The following is a 7574-nucleotide window of genomic DNA, read 5'->3' on the forward strand; positions in this document are numbered from 1 at the left end:
ATAGAGCAAGCACAAATTGAAAAAATATACATTTTTTGTGAACTGGATCATTACACTGCCATTAGCAATGTATACCAATGCCAACACGAGCAGTCCAGCTCAATTGTGCATGCTGTAGAAACGGTGGCTGCCAATGTCCGAAGAATCCGAGCAAATGTGGCAACTGTCACCACTTAGACTGCTAATGTGGCAACTATCACCACTTAACCGCTATTGTGGCACCTAAACTGCTATTATTTGCCATTAACTATTGAAAATTGAATCTAATTTTCAAATTTTAATTGTCTGACGATAAATAAACTCCTGAAAGCTTATTTTGCAGGATCTTTAAGATTGTCAAATGATATCCGAAGCGAAGGGTAGAGGTTTTAATTGAAAAAAGTGCCCAAGGTGGCAGAGGATAGTTTCGAATAAAGTACCGGTCAAAAAATAGAAAAAATAGAGAGACCTGAGGTTTGAATGCATATTATAGGTAATTTTATTGCGAGAATATTTTATGGGTGCATTTAGAGGGAATTTGTGGCCTCGTATATTTTATTGAAATATGACACTTTAGTGTCACTACTACTGTATATGGGATATGGACTAGAAATACGAAATTATGCTCAAAACTCGCTCTACCGGTATTTCACCAGAAAAGCGGGGTGGGTTCACAGGATGAATTGTAGCTTGAAAACGAGGTGGCTGAGCCATTATCTCTTGCTGTTCATTGGTATGTACAAATGTTATTCTACAATTTGTGTGGTAGCTTAGGTCAGGAGCACGGGCCTGGAAGCAGATGCGGCTGCGGCGAAATAGTGAAAATAGGCTTGATTCACATGAAATTTTGAGATTGTCCCTGCGCCATCTTTAGGGCTCATTGTGTAAGTTGTACATGTTTTATTCCTAAAAGCTTCAAATTTCTCAAGGGACTACATCATACTATTATTACGTGTAGAGGGAATTAAAAATTTTTCAATACACATTATTAAAGCAGCTCAATATTAAGTCAACCGTCAGTCAAACGTTTTGATTGCAAAAAAAAAAAACTATCCTCGCCACCCGAAGTGAAACACAACGCGTTGGGTGTTTGTTTTGTGCGACTGCTTATTTTGAAACTCGAGTTCTTCAAGCAAAACAAACTATCATCAATAAAAAGAAAAAAACTAGCTTCAGAAACTAAAATGTCGTGACGCATATACAGAATTTTAATCCCGTTCCAACGGGTACATAAATTCACATTGTAATACTGTCGCGTATGTGTGTGTGTGTGGGGGGGGGGTTATTTTGTCCTGACCTGGAGACCATATACTATTGTTGCCAGGGGATGCTCGACGATGTCATGCTTTGAGAAGTTGACATGGAATACAAATTATATAACTTTTTACTAAAATGTTTTGCTGATTCCATGAAAATCACCATAAAAACTAATTCCCTGTAAGAAAGCTAATTCAGTTTGATGAACTGATGTTCATCCTATACAGTGATCTAACCCACGCAGAAGATTAGAATAAGATCAGAAGTTAGTATCATTATTGTTTGTTTCATTGAAATAAAATCACAGAGGGATCGGGTCGACGAGTCTATTTCCCAATTCAAAATGTACACCATTGTATATTTTAGAAGTGCCCTTTGTAATAATAATTCGTTTAAAGAAATATTTATTTCACAGCAAACACAATTTCAACAAATAAAAAGCTAGCAAGCATATCAGAAAAAAATATACTGAGTTTACATGGTGTATGCAATAAAATTTTCCACGATGCGAACTTCATGTATATAGTTGCTTAATGTATGGGTTATGTTTTTGTTGATAATTCATTGAAAGAATTCATTCATAATAACAATTAATAAAGAAAGATCAAATATCTACAAAAGTGTACAATACATGGCATGTGCAATACAATTTTTCAATATGCATTTTTTATGCGATAATTAATCATTTTTAAATGGATGTTGCTAAAATTTCGAGGGTCCCACCTTAATTTTCAAAGTTTTTGTTTTTGGTTTCTTGTCCTTTTCTTTCTGCAACAAGCACGCAAGTTCATACAAAGCCAGAAAATTGTTCACAAAAATGGGAATAATTAAAGCAATAACAATAACTCCACTGACTGCGCACAAAGTTCCAATAATGCGTCCGGAAACTGTGACGGGATACAAATCACCATAACCGACAGTTGTCATGGTGATTATTCCCCACCACCACGCCTGTGGAATGCTGGATATGTTTTTCGGTTCGACAAAGAAAAGCATATTGGCAAAAATGTTTACACCGAAAAACAAAAATAACATGAGAATTAGTATTTCCTTAATATTGGTTTTGAAACAGAAAGCGAGTACTTTGATGGCAGCAACATTCTGTACAACTCGAATCAAACGGAACACGCGAAGTTGCTGGAGATAAACCAATATATCAAGATCTCCCGTGTCAAAGGTAAAGTTGATTAAAACTTTTTCCAGAACATATCCCAGAATTCCACAAATTAAGACAACAGTATCAATAACGTTCAGCGCTGACTTATAATACGAAGCAATGCTTGGACAAGTCACGAGTCTTATGACCATATCTACAGCGTTGCAAGTACCTGTCTGAAACATGCACTTGTGACCCTTTATCATTTAAGGGTTATCTCCCTTTGATTTCTGGGGTGCAAGGCCCTTAATTGTAACCCTTAACATTGATTGGGTCAACTATAGTCATGTCAGGTTGACAAATGATATACCCAGCTTATTATAAACAGGTGTTAATTAAATTAGAAAAACTTGGTATCACATAATGATAATATTACTATTAGTAATCTTCCAAAGAGTCTCAAGTTTTAGTTTAAAATTAGAGGTACTGTGAGCACTGCAGCTCATAAAATGAAACCCTTTCTTATAATAGTACGAAATTCGAGATACCGAGGGTAAAATACATAAAATACATATAGCCTTAGGAAAAAGTGAGACTTGTAAAGCCCTTTTTTTGCAATGGGAAAAACTATAGATATCTGTTTGACCAAAACATAAATAGGACATGCACATTTACACTGATATGCATTAAAGATTCTTTAAATTAAAGTTTCATTATATTTTGTTCAGTGGTAAAGAAGGAGTTGTGGATAGGAGATGGGTTGTTAGAGGTGTCATGGACGTACAGTTGGAAGGACATGCAGTTGGAAGGACATGCATTCAGATATCCCTATCACTATCTCTAGTAACCCTCTGCTTTTCAGGTATGGACTCTTATATAAGAGTATTCCAATAAATCTTCAAATAATTTTAATGAAGACATATAAACACTGAAATTATTACCCCTTCCCCCAAACATCCTAATTACTACCAGAATAATTTGCCATTTTAAATCATAAAAAAAAATCACGCATCAGAAGAAAGAATGTTTCCTTTTGTACATGTGTGCATGTGGTTTGCAACTAGCTATTAAAACTTTATGAATACCTCACAATATAATGAATGATTAGGGCAAATCATGCCAAGTCTGAATGACATTCTTGTAATACAAGTATACAACAGGATTAAAAGCAATCACAAGTCAAAGTGATGATGTATAAAGTATACCTGCACTTACAATTAGTATTGAGAAATTCAAATAGGGAGTTCAAAAAAGGAACCGTTTTCTAAAACTGGGTTCAATGATTGACACATAAAAAGCTTAGAAGCAGGTGCATTGATCTATTTCTAAGTAAGTATAAGGCCTACAAACCTTGCCAGAATGATGTAACTACGGATGGGCTTTTGGCCCTAGATCTGATAAACATTTTCTATATGAGACATCAGTAAAATGTTTTTGAGAAGCTGTAAAACAAGAATTTCGACTGTCTTGTTTAAAGTCAAAATTTCACCAAATTCTATGGTCGATACAGTGACATTGAAAACATAGTTTATCATTAAGTAATTCGAATGCAATTTTCTACGGATTTTGCCCATTGCCAGATCATGACAAGGACCAAACGGTCGCCCGGGGATGTTTATCCCTCCACTTGCCACCTGATCCCACTGCTGATGTTTTAAGAGAAGTCCGTGTTTACATTGCTTCCAATATGCATTTTTTCAGTGGACTACTGAACTTAATTTCTTTAGATTCCTAATTATACGCGAGGAATTAATTTCCGCGTAATTTTGCGAGAAGCATCACTCGCCAAAAATATTATGGTGCTGAAATATATGTAAAATATGTTTATCAACCGTCCATTCGCGAATTATAATTCTCGCGATTTGACATTTAAGAGCCAGTTCGCGATAAAAAGTACACGTACTCGCGAAAAATAAGGAATCTACAGCACTGTTCGATGCCTCTACATTTCTGACCTTTTATTATTGGAATTGCATGGATGCTGTAACTAGGGATGGGCCCAACCAGATTTACCTGTAACTAGGATGGGCACAACTAGACTTACAGAATGTACCTGTAGCTCGGGATGGGTACAACCAGACTTACCTGTAACTAGGGATGGACACAACCAGACTTACCTCGGGGCTTAATCTTGACAGTATATTCTGGATGAGTGGCAATGTTAAAGTTTTGGTAGAAGGTCGATTCTCAAGTAACTGTTTAAACCAAACTTGCAATTATTTAAACAATAAAATGCTTTCTTTGTTTGTTATTACTGGAATTAACGGAAACAGCTGTTGCAGAAAAAATAAAAATAAATTTTTTCTGCAATAGCTGCGACCGTTAATTGCAGTAATAACAAACAAAGAAAGACATTTTATTGTTTATATTTATATCTGTTTAATTAATCATTTAAAGTAGGATTTAAAAGATTAATTATTGTATTAATGATGCGAACGTCTTTATACGTTTCATTGATGGAACAGCCACTGATCAAGAAATCTGTACAGGCGGCATGCCTAATGTAGTTCATGCAGTAATTAACGCAGTGGGTTTTCTTAAGAAATAAAGGAGAAAGTATTCAGTGGATGTAAATATATAGATCTTAAGATACAGAAAAAGAAAATTATACTTGGTGTGAGATTTGCCTGACTTGTGATAACAATCATCGAGGTGTAGTGAGCTTTGTAACCTTTGGTTATCTTTGTAAATCTATGTGTAATTTTTCTTTAATTTTAGATTAATAGAAGTTATGTGTAGAAGTATATTCATTTTACAAAATTACTGACAACGGACTAGTATTTCTGCCTGTTAAACTAAAATTAACATTAACTGTGAGTATGTATTCAAAATTGGTTTAAATTGCTCGGAAGAACACTGATGATTTCAAATTGCAGGTTTTGTTTGTTGTCCTCAAACGCATGACTACCATATACCAGTAATATTCAAACATTCTCCAGTTATATACTACTGAGAACGTTCTAATTGAAGAGGCTTTGAAATATTAAATTTGCGTTTTGGAAAGAAGTGTATAACTAGTAGCTAACAGTGGTGGATCCAGGAATTTCGTAACGGGGGGCGCAGTAGAAGGCAGAGGGGTCTGGCGGTGTTCTGAAGCCAAAGTGGGTCCAAGGCAAGTTCCTTTTTGGGGGTCCGGGGGCGAAGCTGAAAAGTTCTTACAAATAAGAGATGTTTTTTCATAATTTTAAGATAATGGAAATATGAGTTTTACATGCAAAAATTTCAAAAGAAATTGAAAAGAAGTGAATAGCTAACAAACAAAAGCCAAGAGAAACCTTTTCAAAATTCATCATAAAAATTTACATTCGTGATTCATATTTTTACTTTTTGCTAAGTTGTTCCTTCAATGTACGAAAAGTAATACTGCAAACAGGCAATATGTATTCATATATTTATTTTTTCAAAGAACATTTTTTGAAATTGAGTATATTTCACATGCGAATACTATGTGTCCATTTACTTTGTCGAAGTACATGTACTTAAACATTTGTCCATTGAGTTAGAGTAACTTTTGAAAATCATAATTTAAAAAAAGTCAATTATTTATTCCTTGTCACAGGAACATTATGACCTTGACTTTGGAGTATGACTACCTTTAAAAAACCTTCGCCATATTTTGTAATGGTTGCTGCTACGACCTTCAATTTTCTGATATGTATATTCCTTGTCACAAGATCTTTTTTGGTACCAACAATATTGAACTCATGATCTTGACATTAGGTGTGGCCCACCGTACATTTGAGAAACTGAAACTTTGGCCTTGAGTTGTCGTAAGGGAGAAACAGTGTTTCACAGACATATTTTGTTGGAATTTCAGTTGAAGTGAGGAAAATGTCTTTACCGTGTGCTAATTTAGAAAGTAGTTTAAAATGGTTCTTGGGAAGTATTCATTGCACAGATTGTACTTACAAAAAAAAATATTTGAAATTGAAATATCTTTCATCCGTTTTATATTCCCCTTTGTTTAGTAGCAATAAAAAGGTAAATTGGGCATTCAAGAAGTTAGTCTTTTCAAACCTTGGCCAGCGGTGATGAGTCTCTATTGTCTACGATCTGTCTCCACGAGGAACACTTGGTTATTTCAGGGTCTGATGTCGGGTGAATTGTCTTACGAAATTGTCTTGATACTTCTGCCTCTTGCTTGAAAGCCAGATATCTGATGAAAAGAATAGAAAATGTGAAATAAACAGTAGAATTTTCGCACAATAGTTTGAATCTATATGATCATGCGAAGTATAACGATTTATTAAATTTTAGCAGCAAACAATGATCATTGATTATACCAGCGCGTATTTCTTCAATATATATTTTGTAAACTTCGATAACAAACATGTCTGTATTATATTTTTTTACCTGTAAAGACAGCATGGTTCCAGCATTTCTGTCTATTCCCCAATATTCCATTTCTTCGGCGAATTCCTCGGGACACATATTACGGGTCATATGTAGCTTGCCGGTAAGATAGAAGTTCCGAATGGCTTTGAATGCGTCATCTGAACGGTTGAAAGAAATCTCATCTGTTTTCTCTGTTAACTCAGGTAACATCGTTTCCAATAAAGTCCCTGGATATTTCAGGATGCTTTTTACATGAATTTCAAATTTTGTTCCTGACACGGAAATCTCAACAAATGAAGGTTTCGAGCAATCTGTGGAAGATTTCGTTAAACTCTCTGATTTGTCTTCCATCTTTATAAGCTAAACGAAACCTGTTTAAAAAGATGTTCCATAAAATTTTTCTCTTTAGAAAATATTGTTAATAGAAGATGATGCCTTTGATTGAATGATTATAAAGCTCTGTATCAGATGTGTCAAAATACTTATCGATTATTCTAATTGCAGGATTTAACGAGTGCACAAGTCTTTTGTTTCGAACAGTTTCAAAATACTAACGGATTGGTTAGGGACACCAGCTATGTCACTAATGCATTGCGTACTGTCGAATGTAATATTATATATAAAAAAAAAGATCATGTTACAGCAGTAGTTTACCAAAAATCATTGTTGATTACAGTTGAATGACATTGTTCCATAATAAATTCCCAATGGTCATAAAAGCTCTTCTTGTCAACAATAAAAACAATCGTTTCGTTTCTTGGTACACACGTTTCATAAGCAGTATTACCATAAATAAATATTTCGTGATCAGCATAAACCATTTAATATTTATGAAATCAATCAAATTTGTCTTGTATCTTCCATGAAATGCATCAATGTACCTTTTTTAGTTTTTATAACAAGAAAC

At 34.5% G+C, this 7574-nt stretch overlaps 1 pseudogene; it reads right to left on the reverse strand.

Annotated features, from left to right (window-relative positions):
* Window positions 1-1727: 1727 nt before the first annotated feature.
* Window positions 1728-7018, reverse strand: LOC134232864 (potassium voltage-gated channel subfamily C member 2-like; annotated as a pseudogene).
* Between the last annotated feature and the right edge of the window lie 556 nt (window positions 7019-7574).

The sequence above is a fragment of the Saccostrea cucullata genome, unplaced genomic scaffold, assembly GCF_032062105.1.
Source record: "Saccostrea cucullata isolate Sc308-1 unplaced genomic scaffold, CSIRO_AGI_Scuc_v1 ctg4799, whole genome shotgun sequence".
In the NCBI taxonomy this organism is placed as follows: Eukaryota; Metazoa; Mollusca; class Bivalvia; order Ostreida; family Ostreidae; genus Saccostrea; species Saccostrea cuccullata.